Here is a 19,978-nt window from a genome sequence, read left to right on the forward strand (position 1 = left end):
CCCCCATTCGTACACTCTCTTTTGACCAAGCATCCCTCTCCAACATGGGGAGCAAAAGAAGCCACAACACGCAGAATGACACATCTCTCGCACCTAGTGCGAAGCAACAAAATAAGCTCATTCTTCAAGCTAAAGTCGAGGAGCTGAAGGCTCAGAAGACCAAGAAAGCAATAAAGAATGAGATCCTTCAAGAATAATATGAGAAGCTCTTTGAGACGTTCCACGAAACTAGGCGTACTCAAACACGCGAGCTTGTTGCCCCTGTGGACATCAACCATCATCTGGGTGCCTCTCAAGACGGAGGGTCACCTTCATTTGACATGGGTATCCTTGATGAGGAGCGAGCTAATCATCAAAACATCGATCAACATGAGACTTCTCTCGACCCAGCTGCTTTAACCCAAAGTAGGAGAAGTGGAGGAAGACACATCTTTGCATAAGGGTTGGAAAGATCGAAAGCCATTTATCGTGACTGCCGAGACTTCCTAAAGCAACGTCGAGAGAATCCTATCCACATAAGCTCGAAGATCAATTACCCAAAGGTTTCTGAAAGACTTAGTCCCCTTCCATGACCCAGGCCAGCTACCCATCTAAGGAAGGAATGACAGGTCCCAGAGGAACATGAAGATATCGGGGACTTAGAGGTAATCTGACAGACTAGCCTTAGAAGTCAGTACGGCGAGTCCAAGGAAAAATCACACGCTCTTGCTCAAACTTTCCTACTTCCGAGAGACGATGGAGACTTACGGAAGAAAATCCCAGTGGTATATGACTCAACTCAGGACCCTTTTTCCTATAGCTCATTGAAGAAGTAAACAAGTTGAAGGCTGAACGTCAGGCCGAGATACTTGACTGGAACCAACCCAAGCTTGGCCTTCTCACAAGGAGGATCATCGACGCCCCCTTTAAGCGAAGATAAAACAAAAACTTGGTTTACAACTCTATACTGGAAGGAAGGACCCGATTGAACATCTTAACCTCTTTGAGTCCACCATGGCATATCAAATGCACACCTACAAAGAGCGATGTCTTCTCTTCCCTTCCACCCTCTTTGGTGGAGCTCTAAACTGATATTGTCGTCTTCCACCCGAGACAGTAGACTCATTTGAGGAACTAAGGAAACTGTTTGTCTCTCAACACGTTCCACTCTATCTGGCGGAACTCTCTAAACGTACTTCTTGCACACAATTACTGCCCCTATAAAAAAAGGGCAAAAGGGTCGTTGGTTCAAAAATTGAAGAGGCACCATTCTCCGGATTTCGAGAAACGGATTTTCCTGAGTAAAATCTGTCGACAATCTCCACACGCAACATCAGCTCCTCAGATACTACAGATAACTTTGCCAAAGATCTCTTACAAAGTTTAGACACATAAATTTTGCAGGTCCAGCTACCCTATTATTACCCACAAGGGTAAAGGAACCGCACCACTGCTTGATAACTGGAAAATCCATATGTGTGTCAACCTCCGTGCTCCGTGGCAAGGCAGACTGGCAAAAATGCCCAACTTTTACTCACATTCGAGAAAACACCCCCAACAGGATTGCATGCTTAAAAATCGAAGAGGCACCACTTTTCGAATCTCGAGAGCTAGACCCCCAACAAGATTACTTTCTCAAAAATCGAAGAGGCACCACTCTCCGAATCTTGAGAGTCAAACTCCCAACAAGATTATTTTCTCAAAAATCGAAGAGGCACCGCTCTCTGAATCTCGAAAGCCAGACTCTCAACAGGTTGCTTTCTCAAAAATCGAAGAGGCATCGCTCTCCGAATCTCGAGAGCCAGATCCCCGACAGGATTGCTTGTTAGAAAACCGAAAAGGCACCGCTCTCCGAACTTCGAGAGCCAGATTTCCTTGGATAAAGCTTGTCTGCAATCTTCACACATAACATCAGCTTTCCAGATACCACAGACCACTTTTTCAAAGTGCTCTGACAAAGTTAAAACACGTGAATCTTGCAGCTCCCACTACATTGCTATGACCGAGAAGAGTAAGGTACCGTTTGGTACGCAGACGGGATGGGACGGGACATAACAGGATGGAACGAATGATGTAAATATTGAAAAAGATAAGGAGAAATGTTGTCATAAAATGTTATAAATTTGTGTTCGACGGATGTGGAACAGATCATTCCAGGGGGAAGAGGTGGAACGAAAAATCAGCCAAATTTCGTCCCATGAGACAACCCGTTCCATAGTTTTTAGGCGCACCAAACGTGGGATGGAACGGCTCGTCCCGTTCCGTCCCGTCCCGTCCCACGTACCAAACGGTACCTAAAGGAACAACGTTACTACTCGTTGTTGGGACAATTCCTATATATGTTGACCTTCATCCTCCACAACTAGCAGACGTGCAAATAACCTCAACTTTTCTTCACATCCGAGAGGGCACTCTCAACAGAGTCTCTCGAAATACTCAGCTTCTTTTCCCTCCTATAATACCTCTACAAACAAGCCACACCAGAGAAAGAGTATCTCATATCATCAAGGTTAAAAGCAAGAGTATCCCATATCATGTTTTTTCCCTGTCTTTTCCTTTGCCCTTATTCTTACCTGCAAGACAAGGAGAAAAATAGCAATCAGTTACCACTTGGAACTAATCTTCCAGTCAGGAACTAATTGCCTGATTACTTACTTGGCATTGCTCTCGAGTACTCATCTTCAACATCTTATACTTTTAGAAAAGATACCACATCTGCCTAAGGAACAGATAGGGCAAGTGAGAATGATACAAGAAAGCATGTGGAGACAAACGTAATAGAACACGTGTCGATTCATCTATTACTTTGTCAACAGCAAAAGTATCTCATATCATTAAGGTCGAACGCACTATTAATTTGATGGATTTGTTTTAACCCTCAAATTCTTGAGTCGGCATTATACTCTAGAGGAAACCAAAAAACCCTCTAACCCAGTTCAAGAATAAGTCTGTGGAAAGTTACTTCTTCAAAAGAAAAAGTATCTCATATCATTTCTTCTCCATGTCCTTTTTTTGTCCTTGTTGATGTATACAGAACAAGGAGAAGGAGAACAATCAGCTGGAACACGAGATCAAACTTTCGATCTAAGACTAACTGCTTAGAACTCTGATTGCTTACTTTGTCTGTCACATCTTTCAGCAGATCTCCTCGCTCAGAGACTTGGGGGACTCCTACTATAGGGTTTGTATCGCGTTTGACCAAGCCCGAAACTACAAGTAAGCTTCAAGTGAAATTGATACATTACCTTGTGCATCTCCATCGGCTAAGGATACCTGTGCATCTCAATCTGGGTGAATCACGTACATCTTGTGTTTGCTTCCCTGTCTCTATCCATTTGCTACTTATCCACACTAGTGACTGGAGCAATCTAGCGAAGGTCACAAACTTAGCATTTTCTGTTGTACCAAAGTCCTCACTTATTTTGTGCATCAACAAAGAGCATAGGTGAAATTTTTCTATGTTCAGTCTTTGATTTCAATGCAATTACTTTAACTTTACGTTATTGTTTATATATACGTAATTTGACATTATGTTTTTACATATCTATTTTTGACGTGAGGTTTCGTAAAGAATTTTATATTGAAGTATTATACTGAAGGAGAAGGAAAGTAGGAGCTTGGAGGCATGAAAGAGGAATAAATGCAATCTCATTGTGATGGAATGGCATTCTCCTTTATGCAACCGCTTTAACTTGATATCTCCTTCACATATTTATTTTTCTACTGTCTTTTCACTACTTTTGTTTAGCAAATGATTTCGAATTTCAGGGACGAATTGTTTTTTAAGGTGGGTAGATTGTGACAAACCGTCACTGATTTTACGTTTTATAAATTTTACAAATAGTGATTTTACAAAAATGCCCTTAGAGGCAAAGATTTTGATGTACGTTGGCTATGGTTAAGAGACATAAGATTCATTCTGTTAGGGTATTCTTGAAGTACTCGTCATTACGAACACGTGGGCGCAAGCAGAATCGAAATTGGAGTTATAACGAAGAAATTATTAATGATCAAAGTCGAGGGCAAAATAGATATTTTCCCATTTATTTGGAAGACTCCAAAAAATCTGGAGTGCCACATGTGTGGGTGAGATTAAAATGGAAGTAAGATGGGTGGTGGAGATGGAAGGACAAAGAGAGAAAAGAGGGAGTGTGTGTGTGGCTAATTAGGAAAGGAGAGAGAACTAGCATGGCCCAATCCGAGAGGGAAGAAAGGAAGGGAAGGGAGAAAAGAAAGACCTACCGAATCCCTTGCCCAGTTTCCTCATTCGACTCGACCCAACGAAATTGAAGAATTCCAACGGTTTTGATGCTATTTTTTCCGACGAATTGAGACCTCCCATCACCCCTAAACATCACCATAGTGTCCCAGCATCCAATTATAACCTTAATCAACGAAGTTTCATCACGGTTTCCACGAAGAACAATCCACGGGTCCGAAGACCCTTAGTTGGAAATCCATCATTTTTTTAAATGTTTACCCTCGATCCACACCATCAAACAACTCCTCTTTGACCTAGGAACAAGTCCCAAACATTGGTTGGAGCGTCGAAGTTGATTTGAGGAGGAATCGACGAATACCCATATTAGGGTTCCGGTGGATTCGAGATGAATTGGAGAACTTCCTAGCCAAATTGGACTTGGCCACAGGTATAAAACTTTCTCTACTCGTTGAGATCTTCATTTCTGTAAATTTTGGTAATTTTTCGAAATAGTTGAATTTTCTAGCGAGTCGGGGTGGCCGACCGCCACCCACGGCGGCGCGTGGCCAGAGGGTTGTCAATGCTATTTTTAGGATAAATTAGATGCCTTGAGTTCAGTTCTGATAATCGTATGACGTAGATTGATCGTTGGAACCTAAATTCTCTACGATACGTTAATAGGTCATTATATGAATCGACGATCCGACCGTTGGATCGTCACCAAACTTTAATAAGTTATAGTACGTAATATTAAAGGAACATAGGGCTTACGGATTGGGAATCCAAAGTATGGATCTTCCTGAATTGGATTTTTAAGTTGATAAAATAAAATGTTAACCGCCACTTGAATTTTGCAATTGGCGGAGATCCAACCGTTGGATTGTAATGAAACTTTGAGATGTTGTTCTAGAAGCATAATGTGGATCTTTGGAAGTAATGGATCGGAAATCCGTGATGCAGATCTTCCGGATCGAATTACGTAGGGATGTGTTTTATGTAAGTTACATATTCTATCGATAAGATTTCTGAGACATGATTTGATAATTGTTCTAGGCGCCAATCGTTCGTGACGCCTCGATGTGTGTGCTAGGAAGTTGTAGCGCGGATTCCAGGTGAGTGACCTTTTGGTTTTCTATATATATGTATATATGCTTTACGTTTTCCTAGAAATCTTCTTAAATGGTTTTACGTTTTAAATGCCATGTCAATTGCATTACATTTTAGAATATGCATTAGTATAGTTATGCATATTGTTGTTTGACTCTGTGGCCGCTCAGGTAAGCTTCAGGTGAGTATATCTTGAGGGTAGTAATTGTAGTGTGTATAATTATGCTGAGATGCATTTAGGGCTCATTATCCTACACCCCGATGTTAGTGCTCCCGCCCATGGCCAGGGCACAGTCATTCACGTGATGTTCACCTCCCGCATCGTACGCTCACCTTGGATCCAAGTTTGGTGCACATTCCTGTTGTACAGACCACTATAGGTGGTTCCAACTCGTAGGTGACTTGCGATTTATCGCACAGCCTTCACGTGATCGTAGCACTTTAGCGTATTTATTTACACCCAGTCCTGTCATACAGACCACTATAGGTGGTTCCAACTCGTGTGCATGCATGCTTGATGAGCTATAGGTTCAGCTGTACATGTCACGTTAGGTGACTCTAGTTGACATATCATTTACATTGATTTATTTCACCTGGCTTATTTATTTCATTGCTGAGATACTTGACATGACATATACTTGGTTTCTACTCTCTCGAGCATGATTTCTATATACGTACGTATTGTTATTTTCTGGGAAATTATACATGTTTTACGGTGAGGGGTTATTATGTTTAGAAAGAAAAATATGTTTTCAAAAGCTTTGTTTTTTGCCTACTCACGTTTTTTGTTTTTCGCCCCTCCAGGCTTAACTGCTGAGCGATCGTATCGATGAGGATTCTTGGTGAGTCTCAGTATATGTGTGGCTACTTCTGAGGGTATGATCTTTACCTACTCTATTGTACTTTACTTATGCTCTGACGTCACGTGTGAGATGGGTTCATTCCCGCTCACTAGCGCACTCTGTATTTAGGCACATCTAGGTTTTAAATTTATCCACATTTTCCACATCACTACACTTTATGGTTTCGTCGCCTTCCAGGTGTCGGCCAGCACAATTTGATTTGGAGTCCTAGTGGACATTTCAGGTCGGGGTGTGTCATATTATAAAATGTAAAACCAAACTATTAGAAATTAATCATCTCTGCATCGATATCGATCAGTGGGCTAGACGATAGACGATATGAGTGGTTTTGAGAATTATATAAAAGTATCATGTTCTGCATCGGAAGTTTGGAGTTGTTCAGTGTCTATCGTGAATTGTTCATCCTGTGAATTGTTCATTTGAGCCACAGTCGACGTTGATTATTTAGGTCTAAGAACTTTGTCACGACTGCTTAGGGCTTGTCTGGCACCATTTTACTTTGTGTTTATTACTTCTTTTTTATTTTTTTTTTAAAGAATGAATAAAGGTGGAGGAAGGTATGGAGAACTGATGAATGATGGATAATTCATCAAAGAAAAATTTTGAGTATGAAAACAGCTACATATAATATTTTAGGTTTTATTTTTCATTTTGTTGTGCATCTCCATCTTCTACGACTCTTTTTTTATCCCTCAATTTTCCTCTATTTTTTTTTTTGTAAAAAATAGTAAAATTATTACAATTAAAAAAAAATTATTGTGATAAAAACAAAAATAAAAACCAAAATTATTACCAAACGAGTTTTAAGATACTTCTAATGACTTGAACTTCTTTTTATGTGTAGCTATGATATTCATTGCTCATACCGCCAAAACTACAGTTGACTTCTCTCTAGGCAATGACTATACTAGGGCAACATTTACTCCGAACGCACATTATTCGTCTCTAATTAGTGGTAAAAATTTCAAACCACGAGGGCTTCAAAGTTTTAGTGACAAAGCATACTTATCTTATTTATATGTAGAAAAATGATACTTACTCATTTTCATTCTGCACTCTTATCAGATCATTTTCTTTGATCTTCTTTGCTTCACTCAATTCAACAAAGAAAAATCAAACTTTGCTCCGATATAAAGATATTAATAATTAGTTAGATATCTTCTTTTCCCTGTCAGACTAACAGTGTGATTGCGAGGCATTTTTCACACGGTAAACTTGTAAAAGAAAAAAAACTGAGGCGGCATGTACTATGTGCCCCATATAGTATTAGTCACAAGTGGGTCAATATTTGGTTTCAAATTTCATTATGATCTCCTTTCCTTGTATAACCACACTTTTGTCTTGTTGTAAGATATAAAGTCAGAACTGAATTAGAATTCGATAGTTAGGGCCACGAGTTTCAAGCTTAAGATTTTAAGGAGTTGTGTTCTATAAATATTTTATTTTCACTTACGTTTTTTTTTTTTTGAAATTTTCACTTATGTTTTTAAACAAAAATCAAAGTAATTACCTAAAGAAATCAGGATTCCACCACAAAACGAATTAGCAATATAAGACGTAGTCCAACTATTTATAAGCACATGCAAGGTTATGGAATTCATTCTCAAGATTACGAAACAAGTTTTCAGCTAACAATTGAAAACCAAACTTGTCACAACAACATCTTTCAATTTTTAATTTTCAATTTTCAGTCCTATTTAATAATAAAACTAACCATTTGCTTTATTTGTAGTTTCACTGGGATAGGCTGATAGAATTTAAACTAGGTTTATAGAGACTGATTTCATAAACTCAACTTAATTGAATTCAGTTCATACTGCTCTTCAACAGCAGCATGCTCTTTATACAAGATTTACATACACGCATGCAATAATAAAAGCCACGCATGCAATAAACAACTACCAGAAAGTGTTTGTCTAGCTGTGTGAGTTTATACAATATTCTTCTGTCCATCTTCATCAGCATCTTCGACAAGGTTTCATGGCTTCCATTTAGAATAATCATTTCAAGTCAGCAGCACATGGCTTAGCAGCACATGACTCAGGTCAAGTCAGCAGCACATGGCTTAGCAGCACATGACTCAGGTAGATCGAACTGCATGGATTGCTGACATGGAGTGGTGTGTTGACCTGGAGGAAATGTAGGTTTATCACGCCCCCGCAAGCGAAGCGGGCGTGGACGCACGGGAAGCTTGGAGAGTAGATAACGGAAACGAGGAGAGGACAGACCTTTGGTGAGAAAGTCCGCAATTTGATCAGCAGTGGCAACATAGCCAACCTGTAGTTCTTTGCGGACGACCTTTTCGCGAACGTAGTGGTAGTCAACTTCAACGTGTCGCATTCGCGCCTGATATACATGATTAGAGGCAACAGCAAGGGCACTGATATTGTCGCACCACAACCGTGGTGGATAAAGAGAAAGGTGCAGGTCACGAAAGATATGGCGGAACCAAGATAAAGTGGCTGCCGTATAAGCCAGCTGTCTGTACTCGGCCTCAGTGCTTGATCGAGACACCCCGCGTTGTTTCTTGGAGCTCCAAGAGACGAGATTATCACCCAGAAAAATGCAATAGCCCCCAGTTGAGCGCCGATCGTCAGGATCCCCGGCATAATCAGCATCAGCAAAGGCAGTGAGGGTGAGAGAGCTAGGTTTATAAACAATGCCGTGATCAGGAGTGGCTTTCAAGTATCGAAGTATGCGTTTTACAGCAGCCCAGTGAGTAGTGGTGGGAGAATGCATATATTGACAGACCTGATTGACGGCGAAAGCAATATCCGGTCTCGTGAAGAGAAGGTATTGGAGAGCGCCAACGATACTCCGAAAAAGTGTGCCATCAGATAAAGGTTCACCTTCATAGAGACTTAACTTGCGTCCAGTGGTAGCGGGAGTGGTGAGAGGTTTTGCATCACACATATTTGTCTTTTTGAGAAGGTCCAGGATGTACTTGGATTGAGTAAGATACATGGCAGTGGATGTCCTTTGAATTTCCATGCCCAGAAAATAATGCAAAGGACCTAAGTCCTTCATGGAGAACTTTTGACCAAGTTGGTGAATAAGCTGAGAGATATGAGAAGGGTTATTACCCGTAACAAGAATGTCATCAACGTAGATCAATAAGTAAATGACAGTGGACCCATTAAAATATGTGAACAACGACGAATCTGCGAGGGATGCCTGAAACCCTAGATCTTCAAGATGGTGGGAGAAACATTGAAACCAGGCACGGGGTGCCTGTTTGAGACCATATAGTGATTTGTGCAAACGACAGACATGATTTGGAAACTGAGAGTCCACAAATCCTACAGGCTGCCGCATATAAACAACCTCTGCTAAAGAACCATGTAAGAAAGCATTCTGAACATCAAGTTGTCTGATAGGCCAGTTGAAGTGAAGAGCAACTGAGAGGACGAGGCGAATGGTTGCATGAGTAACGACCAGACTGAACGTCTCGTCATAATCAATACCATCTTGTTGGTGATAGCCATTGGCGACTAAGCGAGCCTTATACCGCTGTATTGAACCATCAGAATGTCGTTTGATCTGATATACCCATTTATTGGGAAGCACATTCATGGAGGGAGCAAAGGGAACCAATGACCATGTTCCAGTGAGTAAGAGGGCAGTAAACTCTTCTGCCATGGCCTGGCGCCATTCTGGAGATTTGTTAGCCTGGGTAAAACAAGTAGGCTCAAGCACAGGATTAGTGACAGTAGAAGTAAATGCATATTTGGGATTAGGTTTGTGAATCCCATCCTTGGCACGTGTGGTCATAGAATGAGTAGGTGGAAGGATCCTCTGAGAAGAAGAGGATGTAGAAAGAATGTGACTTGCATTCGTGGGTCCTAGAGGAGTGGATATAGGAGGAGTAGGGAGAGGTAATATGGAGGAAGGGGTAGGCGTGGGAGTGACGGTTGAGGGTAGAGGTGGTGGAGTAGGGTTAGGAGGGATGGGAGGTGACTGTGGGCGGTATGGGAGGGATGGACCTATGTCTAATGTCATAGTGTCGGTGGAAATGGTTGGTGATGGAGACATGGAAGTAATGGATTCTTTATATGGGAAACAAGTTTCATCAAATACAACATGACGAGACACAAAATTTTTTCATGTAGACATGTCAAGACATCTATAACCTTGGTGATTTAAAGAGTAGCCAAGAAAAACACAACGGTCAATCTGAGTGTGAGTGTTGACTACCATGGTCAGCCTAAGTTTCCACCTGGCCTTCCACGTGGCTGCCACCCTGCCGGAATTCCACTCTTCGTTATTTTTGTTTGAGTCTTTTTCTGTACGCGAATGTTTGGTTACCTGTAGATTACGTTGCACAGAAAGATGGCTGAGCATACACATGGTCATGCACTACTAGAAATCCGAACAATATGTTCAATCCGTGTCTATTACAAGCACTAGTCATGGATTAGTCGTGGCCAACGCACAATTCCCGTGTTATTACCAGTGGCGGATCCAGGAATCTTACCCCAAGGGGTCGCAGTGTAAAAGTTCAAATAAAAATTTAGGATGGAAAAACATATTGAAAATGAAATCATAGTACTTTCATTCATAATTCATAATGGAAACAATATTACAAACTATAATTGTCCACGACGAGGTTTCATATTTTGAAAACGAAGCATTATAGCTTCATTTTCAATACAAGCAAAAACGAAGTGAAAAGGTATTTTTCATTGTGCCCTGGTGAACTAAAAAATCTCCCCAAAGCGAAACACTATCCAAAGTTTAAGGAGAATTCTTAAATTTAATCCTATATTTTATTTAATACAAATTGAACTTTTAAAATTTCTTATTTTCTAAATAATTTTCCTTTCCTTTTTTCTTTTCAATATTCTGAGTAGAATTCATATTATACAGTATACTGATGATGAGTCGGTCGACAAAATCATAATTTTATGCCCAAAAAGCACCTTCTTCATCCTCCCTCTTCCTCCAAGTCATCCCCAAACAAATTGCAGAAAAGTCACTGCCTCTCTCTCTCAGCTGATCCAAATTTCTTCTCAATCTCTTAACTGCAATATTGGATCTGCTTTCCCAAATCTTATTACTATTGGGTTTATTAATCTATTAATTTTACCATTTTTTTTTTAGTAAAGTTTTGATCTTTCTGCGATTTCTAACAAATCCAACCTTCCCCTTCCCAAAATCTCCATCAAAACATGTCGACGAGGAAGCTTTCATACACAGACCCAAAACCCTGCAACCACCTCTCAGCTTACAAGCTCAAACATGGTTGCAACGGCTACAAATCCCTCCAGAAATCCCTCAAATCCGCCCCGAACGGAAGAACAAGCGTTCGGATTCACGAAACAAAGATACCCAGATGCAGTTTCTGTAAACGACGTCGTTTTGCCCGTCTGTTTTGAAAAAACAGAAGCGCGCGAGCGCTGCTTCTTCTTCCTCTTCCTGCCGAGTCTTCCCGACGACCCCAGCTCCAAGAGGTCGCATATGGGACCTTCAAGGCTGTTTCCATGGTTTCCAAGGGGTCGTGCGACCCGACGACCCCACTGTGGATCCGCCACTGGTTATTACGTATTAGATATTTGAGGTTGTCTATCCCTAATTTGTTCATGTTGAAACACGTATTTTATTATTCAACATATATTTTTAAAAGTATACTAGTACTTATATCATTAGAACACACGGTGAACTAATAACACCACTTTATTTGGTAATGTGTTATACCAAAAAACATTTCTAAGCTACGTGGACAGACTACGATCTTTTCCGTCCATTATACATAATTGATTGACTGATTTTGTTATGTGAACAGTGTGGGTGAAGGGGGTATTAATTTTTCTAGGATTAAGCTAATTTCGGTTGAGTAGGCTAGACTTCATACAAAACTACCACTAAATTTTTTGGATACTTTCATACATCCGTTAAGTTTGATGTTAAATCAGCCGTTAACTGATGACGTAGTGCTCACGTGGACAGTGACTAGGCGCCATGTGTCATAGGGGCCCACATAAATATTAAAAGTTTTAAAAATAAAAAAAATTTAAAAATTCTGACTTTTATCCAAATTCTAAGTTCATTTCCATCATCCAAACATAGTGTAATGGAATTACAAAATGGATAAATGGTCTTATTAAGGAGGTGTGGGTTGCACAACACAATAGGTGTGCGATTAGATTTTATAATAAAAACTTTCGATGCAATTTGTAGTAAAACCATTCAATTATATGTTGTATCTTATTTCATCGTTGATTACGTAAACTCATAATTGAATGTATACATTTCGATAGTCTCAGAAAGAAAATGTATCATAATGTTTAAAAGTGTGATACGGAAATGATTTGAGTGAATGATTCGAAAGGTAATTAAGCAACATAAAAAGTTGAAATTATACTATTATAGAGCAAACCAATACATACGTATAGCAATGAAAATTAGTAATATCTCAAGTACCTAGCTACGTATAGCCATGCAAACCAAGCAAATGTGAAGGGGATGCTTAAAATCAATGACTAATACGAGCGACTGTTTGCGCTAAAGTCAAATACACAATCATCGCCTTTAATTGGTGCTATATCACTTTCGGGGTGTATGTTTTATCTTTTGAATCTAAATTTTGAAATTTATACTACCCTTATAGAGTAACAAGAAGCAACCTTCTCCACCCTCCCACAGTTCACAAACCACCTTTGACTTGCTTGGTGTGGATGCAAATTTTCTCCTCCTCGATCTCGGACGATTTTGCACCTACAAAACAACTAGCACCTTAGGTTAAGGCCAAAAGCCTCACGCGCCCACGATGAATGGGGGGGCTTTGGCCGAAGAACCTCCGATGCCAAAGTTAGAATTTTAGAGAGAAATAGTGTTTAGAATATTTAGGATTTTTTGCAAGAGGTTTGGAATGAATTTTTGATGAGAATAAGTGCCTATTTATAGGGGTAGGTCTTGCCCCATTTTGAATAATGGGAACCGGCCATAAGGTTTTTGTGGGGGTCAAATTCATGTTTAATTAGCCAATTTATTCTAATTAAATATGAAAAGAATAAATGGGTGGTTATAAAAATGAATGACTATTTTAATAAGGAAAATGGGAAATATGAGGATGTGAAAAGTGGGGGGCCGGTTTTGGCTATTAATTGGGTGATTTAATTGACTATTAAGGATGATTTTAGGAGATATGGTAGACATATATTATTTAGCTAATTGATTAGCTAAATAATGAAATAGAAAATACTAGGTCTTGGGAAATACCTTATAGAAAGGATTTTGATGAAAGAGGTTTTTAATTGTTACCTTTTTTGGGTACTTTTGACTTGATTGAAAGATGATTGCCCACTGCTCGCGCGTAGGAATCCTGGTATGCCTCGAGGGTATTTTTGTCCTCTTTTGTCCAAAAGTCCACGTGTCGCCTAGTGAATATATTTGGCTCCACAAATGCCCCCACACCTGTTGGGCTGCTTGCAGAAAAGGGCAACAGGTGTAGAGATTTTCTTGCTTTAGGAAACTTAAGACTGCTTCCTATTTTGATGTTGATTCTCTCTTTAAATGGAAATTAGATCCTTCTAGGAAAAGGAAATAAATTTCTCTCAAAGCCTATTTAAGTCCACCTTAAGTGGGTTATTAAATCAACTTTGGAGAGCGATTTATTCTATCCTACAAGAGAGAGATAGCTTAGAGGATATTTGTTCCCCCTCCTCTAGCAATCTTCTACATCTTGCCCGTGCAAAGGACCGTCTTTCGTTGATTTCTTCGTCTTTTCCGTGCCGCACCGATGTAAGAAAAATTTAATTTTTCTTGCCTTCTTCTTGGATAGTACTATTGCAGGGCAGCCGTCGGGGTGGTGCGACACGTCGGCTGGCATAGGCCAGGAGTCGGCTCGGCATGGGCCGAGGAGGTATTGTGGTAGGGACCACTGCTTTAAGCTGCTTGACTTGGCTAGAACCAAGGGCAGCTTGTGCAGCTGGGGTTGAGGATTGTGGCGCTGGGGCGCAGTGCTAGGCGAGCCGCATGGCTCATGTCCTTTGGGCTCTTGGACCTGACTCGGGCCAGGCTGGCGATTGAGAGAAATAAGGAGATTGCGGGTCTCATGGGCTGCTGGAATGTTGGGCATGCAGGCCTCCTGCCTGCTGGAAGGCTGGGTTGAGCTCTCTTGCTGAGTACCATGAATGTCGTTGGCTGCTTAGTCCTTTTTGCTGAAAGAAAGGTGGGCTACTCCGAAAAGATGAGGTAAAGAGGATCAAGGCGGATGCATTGGCTCGTCTGATCGCTGTCGTGGAGCTTACTATGAATGAAGATGGAAAGAAGAGATTTTCCCCGCCTGCTCATGAGATGCCAGTTAAGAAAAAACTGAAGACTTCTTCTGCTGCTCATGTGGGTCCGCTTGCTACCGAGAGGTATGTGATTGACATGACTTCTTCCAATGGGAAGAAAAATAAGGCTGCTAGATCTGAGCATGTGGCGTCTTCCATGTTGAGAATGGCTAGTACAATTGTGTGAAGGAAAAATTTTGTCCTAGCTAAGAACAAGTATGAACATTTGAATACATATACATACTATTAACTCATTAATATAGGCATGCATCCAAAAACAATTCAATAAAACCCATGACTTTCAAAGCCTAGTATATGGTGAACCAAAATAAACTCTTTAACAACATTAAAAAGAAAGAAGAATTTAGTGATTCTTTACCCTTGAAGCTCATCCTTGTTTACACAAGGGATTCACCCAAGTGGAGGGCCTTCAAGTCACCTCCAAGCTCCTTGAATCCTTCTTGTGTTTTCCTCCCTTTAGTGCTCCTTTGATGATTTGAGGAAAAATGATTTGTTCTCCAAAACACCAAAAGCTTGATGTCTCTAAGTCTCTTCACCAAGGTTGTATCTTGTGAATATGATATGGATGATTAAAAGAAGAAGAGATTGCTAGATGTTTCTTCCTTTAATGGCCGGCCTCTTAGAAGAAATAGAGAGAAAATGTCTCACCAAATTTCAACTAGTAAACCCTTGAAGCTATAAAGTTGAATTTATACTTCATTTCTTTGGTGAGTGGCAAACTTGCAATTAAGCAAACTTTGCCCATCCAACCCTAATGGCCGGCCTCCTTGGTGTTATTGGGCTATTTGCCCATTTTGTTTTAGTTGTCATACAACTTAAACATAATGGGCCTTTTGGACCAAAACGTTTTTGGGCCCCGAAACCCAAAACCAACATATAAGCCCAATACGAACCTTTCGTATAATTAATTAACTAATTAATTAATCTTGACCATTCTTCAATTAAACCATTTAATTGCTTATCCATTTCATTTGATTTCTTCACATACATCCTTACTCGGTGTACGATCCAGTAGGTTCTAATTAGCGAGGCAGTGGGCGATGTTACTCTTAACTATCGATTGTGAATTGAAACCACATTTCAATTCTCCCTTTTATTGATTAGTATTTGCTAACCATTAGGGCTTCCACAAACCATGGTTGACGCCTAGCAGCATGTCATGGTTACCCAAGCTAAGTAGAATTGGTTGGAGAACCTATCAAGTTACAACTACAATGCAATACAGTCATTCTCTAATACAATACTCTTAATCACATTGTTTAAGTGATAGTTTGTTTCATGTCTACTATCCAATGTGATACTTTCTTATATGATTCCCTTGAATATGATTTGGAACATCCTTCCTTTAGTCATATTCATTTGCTTTGGCCAAAGACTTTAGAATCATATTTTAGAGTATTCTCCCTTCACCATGGAAGGTTAGAGATCCCTTGTTGTACATTCATATGCCTACATGACTAGATAGCTTGACCCCAACAATGCCGTGGACACTCCGAGGGAATGCCATTGACAGGATCAAAGATCAAGGACCTAACCATTAGACATCTATGATGCCTCAGGTCAAAGGACTACTTTGCATATTGCAACCTTAGAGTTCTTACATGACATGTATGTTCGAACTCTGATTTGATCGTAGTTCAGTGTACTCGATTACTCTTTCGAGCACCTATGTGTCTGTCTTAGTGTCCAACACCAAATCACTTGAGACTAGTCATACTCACGCTTGAGTCAACATAACACATACTAACCTTAGCGGATTGTCAATGCCCAATTGGCAATCCTATGGCTAGGAACGTTTTAGGAATGAACATAAGAGAAAGGTCTCGATAATCTAACTCACTTAGATCACTTATCTCTTAGAACAAATACATTCCTTGGATTCACTTATTGCTTAAACACATGATACAATAAACAGTGATTAACAATAAGATTTGCCCTCCATTAAACATATAAAAGTTTAACATAATAAGTATTCCAAAAAGCTATTACATCAAATGAGTGGCTTTGTGGGCATACTTCCAACATTGTGGATAAGATTGCTCAGCGTAAAGGTTTTATCATGCCCCCAGTGCCGAAGTTTGTACCAGGACGTTCTTTGGGAGCCAAGTCCGGTTCACTTTTGTAGAGACTTGCTATTATGAAGAGTGGTAAGGTGGACTCTGCTGCTAAAGTGGCGCCAAAGCCTGCTCCCTTTGCTGCTGAGATTGATTCGCCTCAGATTCAAGATCTTAAGCTTACAATTTCTGAGCTTCGTTTTGCTGCTTATGCTAAGAAGGGAGTGGATGAGTTTCTCTATTTCTCCGGAAGACTTGCTTGCTTTTACTTTTAAGGCTTCCATTGGTGAAGTAGTTGGAGAAGTTAGTGCCCAGACTGGGGCAGTCGGGGGTGAAGCGCCGAATGATGCCGCTGCTAAGAGCGTTACAGTTGTTGAAGGTGTGGCGACCGAGTAGTCATGGGATGTCCAAGCTGCTGTAGTGTAGTATTTTAGGTAGCCTTTAGGATTTTCTTTGTTTTTCCTTGTAGCTCTTGTTTTGCTTGAACTCCTTCGACCTTTGCTAGTTGTTTATAAACATGTTTTCCTTCGTTTTTCTTCATCTTCACTTCTTTTGTTCATGCCCTAACCTTTAGACTTGATAGACCAGTGGCAGGCATGCTACTTTTTTATAAGCAGACAAGCTCGCGTAGCCTATGCAGTCGTAGGTGTTGGTGTAGAACTTTGCAAAGTTGTTAGCCATAGGGTTGGCAGCCGGATGCCTTACTTACAGAAGCAGACAAGTCCGCGTAACCACTAGGCTGTTAACCTTGACTTTCTTCAATTCCGTAGGTTGCGTAGCAAGTATCACAACATTTTAGGACTTGGTGTAGGTTGTTCCGCGCTTGGCAGAGGTGGAGCTTATCGACTACGTAGCATGTCGGCAGTGGATAAAACTTCATATATGCGCGCTAGCTTGTTTAACCTTTCACAAGAATGTGCGGTTGTATAAGTCTAGTGCGGCTTTACTGCTCGAAGGGCAAGCCGTAGGCAGTCTTCCGGAATCCGTAGGCTACCTTAGTGCACTCGGTAGCAGCTTTAGGATTCCAGGGTAGCCGTCCATCGGATGTACTGCGTAATGTGCCCTCTCCGTCTCTAGGACCCGGTTCCCCATGGATTAGGCCAAGAGACCCAAAATCCTTCAGTTAGCTAAGCCTTGAAAAAGACCATTGCGGCTACTTCTAGGAATTCCGGCGCAAGCCATCGTGCATCTAGTTATACTAGGGCAGCCAGGCTCATCCACGTCTGGATATACGGAGTGTAAAGTTTATCCTCCCGTCTTGGAGAGCTGACCCATATGGGTGTCGGAGAATTGGTTTACCCTTTCGCACTGGAGAGCATGGTCGGTCCCTCGGGGGGCGCAATTCCTGCGATGAGTCCCTAAAAAGGGCGCAATCTTCTTTTGAAGTACAGGAGTGATTAGTTGTTGTAAGCATGCAGCCAAGCCAAGTTGTGATTACTTCTAAATTCCTCATTGAAAAAATGAGTGAAACGAACAAGAACTTTAGCTGTAAGGTAGGAACTGCATAACAACTGGATAGTCCTCAACTTGTGAGGTGGTGCCCGTCGAGCTTATTGAGTCTTCGGGTTTTGATGTAGCGGGAGGTCACACATGGTACTTCTTCAGATTGTAGGCCATCCATTGCTTTTCAATCTTTTTGTCGCTTCATGGTGGCAAGGGTGTAATTACTCTTGCCCCCTACTTTGCTGATCTTGTACGGACTTTCCCAGATGGGATCCATCTTTTTGGAGCCTTCTCTGCCGGCAGTGATGAAGGCTTTTCTGCGTCGTCGACATGCAAATGCCAGAAGTCTCCATCGGGTGGAGTAGGCGCAGCTAGAGTGTGCTCGGCTACTTCTGAGGCATCGTTAGGCTGCTCTGTTGCGTCACCTAGGCTCGGTGTGAAGGCGCAGTAGGGAGCTGTGGAGATGGGGCCATGTCATACGCAGCAGGAGATGCTCAACTGCCGGTATTGGGCCACTCTTGAGTTGAATCATTGAGCAAGGGTCGGCTAGGGCCTTGTGATGCGCAGCAAGAAATGGTACTCAATTGCCGGTACATGTTGCTCCTATGTAGAATCTTTTAGGGTGACGAGGACAAAACTTGCTTTCGAGTGTGTCCTTCCAGTGTTGCGTTCGTCAAAAAACTTTACATCCGCCAGGGTCTACGCCTTTATCGTCGCGCGTCTGGTTTGGGCAGAATAGTACGTCATGAGGATGATTGCATGCGTTTGAAAGTAAAACTTGTGCTTCTGGGTTGCAACAACTATCGCCAAAGTTAGCTTTTGAATTTTTAATAACATCGAGGAGAACTTTTGAACTGTAGAATATAGGTAATTGTGGAATACAGGTAGTCGGGCCCCCATCTCTTCTCGCATGATGGTAGAGCTTATTGCTACTTTAGATACCGTCAAACATGTGAATAAGTCCTCTGCTGCTTCTAGGGAGGTGATGTCGGGTACTTCTTCAAGTCCTTGAATGTGCATTGGCGAGCCTCATCCCAAAGTGCATACTTCTCTGCCAAAGCAAAAGAGTCTGCCAGAGTTAGATATTCTTTCATGATCAATTTTTCGAATAGCGGGTGGTCTGCTGGAAGTCCTTTTTGGAAGGCTGCTCTAGCTATCGAGTCGTTGCATCCGACTATTTTTGTCTTCTCTACTTTGAACCTCCTCACATAGTCGCGAAGCGACTCCTTTGGGTTCTTCTTGACGTTGAATAAATGATCAGACTTCTTTTTGATCGAGCGATAGGATGAATATTCTTTGGTGAAAACCAAAGAAAGTTCGTAAAAATTCCGGATGGATTGTGGTGGCAGGGTGTAGAACCAATCTTGCGCCTCGCCTTGTAGAGTGGTGGCGAATATCTTGCACATGAGATCATCGTTGTTTCGATAAAGGATCATTGCGCTTCGGTAGCGCTTTAAGTGTCTCTCCGGGTCTTCATCCCCTTTGAAAGATGTGAAATGTGGCATGCTGAACTCTCGTGGAGGCTCTGCCTGCTCGATCTCGTCCGTGAAGGGTAACCTGCTTATGTTGGTCATGTTCCGTCGTAGTGCCTCGTCGGTGACCTCGTTGCGTTGGAAATCATGCAATCGCTTGGTCAAGAGTCTCTCTACTTCTTCCTGAATTTGCCTTTGTTGGGGTAGCGAAGCTCTCGGCTGCCCCCAGCCATGATTTGCTGGTCTAGGCTGCTCTTCCATGTGTTTGGCTCGTCTATGCCGCAGATGCAGTGCATGTGGTGCGTTCCTAGCAGGCGAGCGAGTTCTTCGCAGGCTGCTGGTTGAACTTGAGCTGGATTGAGTGACTGCTTCTCTCCGTCCGTCGTGCTGCCTACTTTGATGTGAGGTGGATGATGCTCCTTGTGGGCTTAGCCGCGAATGAACACTTTGTCCGGAATGTTGCTCATGTTGACTATCGGAGTGTGACCCCAACTGTGAATGTATGCTAATCCGTGTGCCTAGTCGAGAGTACACGCTCCTCCGCGCACTAAGACGGGAGTAT

At 41.5% G+C, this 19,978-nt stretch overlaps 1 protein-coding gene and 1 pseudogene across 1 annotated transcript in view; both read right to left on the reverse strand.

The window, feature by feature from the left end:
- LOC126626969 (1-aminocyclopropane-1-carboxylate synthase 1) overlaps positions 1-19,978 on the reverse strand; it is a 98,322-nt gene that overhangs the window by 69,097 nt on the left and 9,247 nt on the right. The window lies entirely within an intron of this gene.
- Positions 1-19,978, reverse strand: part of LOC126626952 (uncharacterized) — a 107,066-nt pseudogene that overhangs the window by 28,821 nt on the left and 58,267 nt on the right.

This window comes from Malus sylvestris, chromosome 1, assembly GCF_916048215.2.
Source record: "Malus sylvestris chromosome 1, drMalSylv7.2, whole genome shotgun sequence".
Taxonomy (NCBI): Eukaryota; Viridiplantae; Streptophyta; class Magnoliopsida; order Rosales; family Rosaceae; genus Malus; species Malus sylvestris.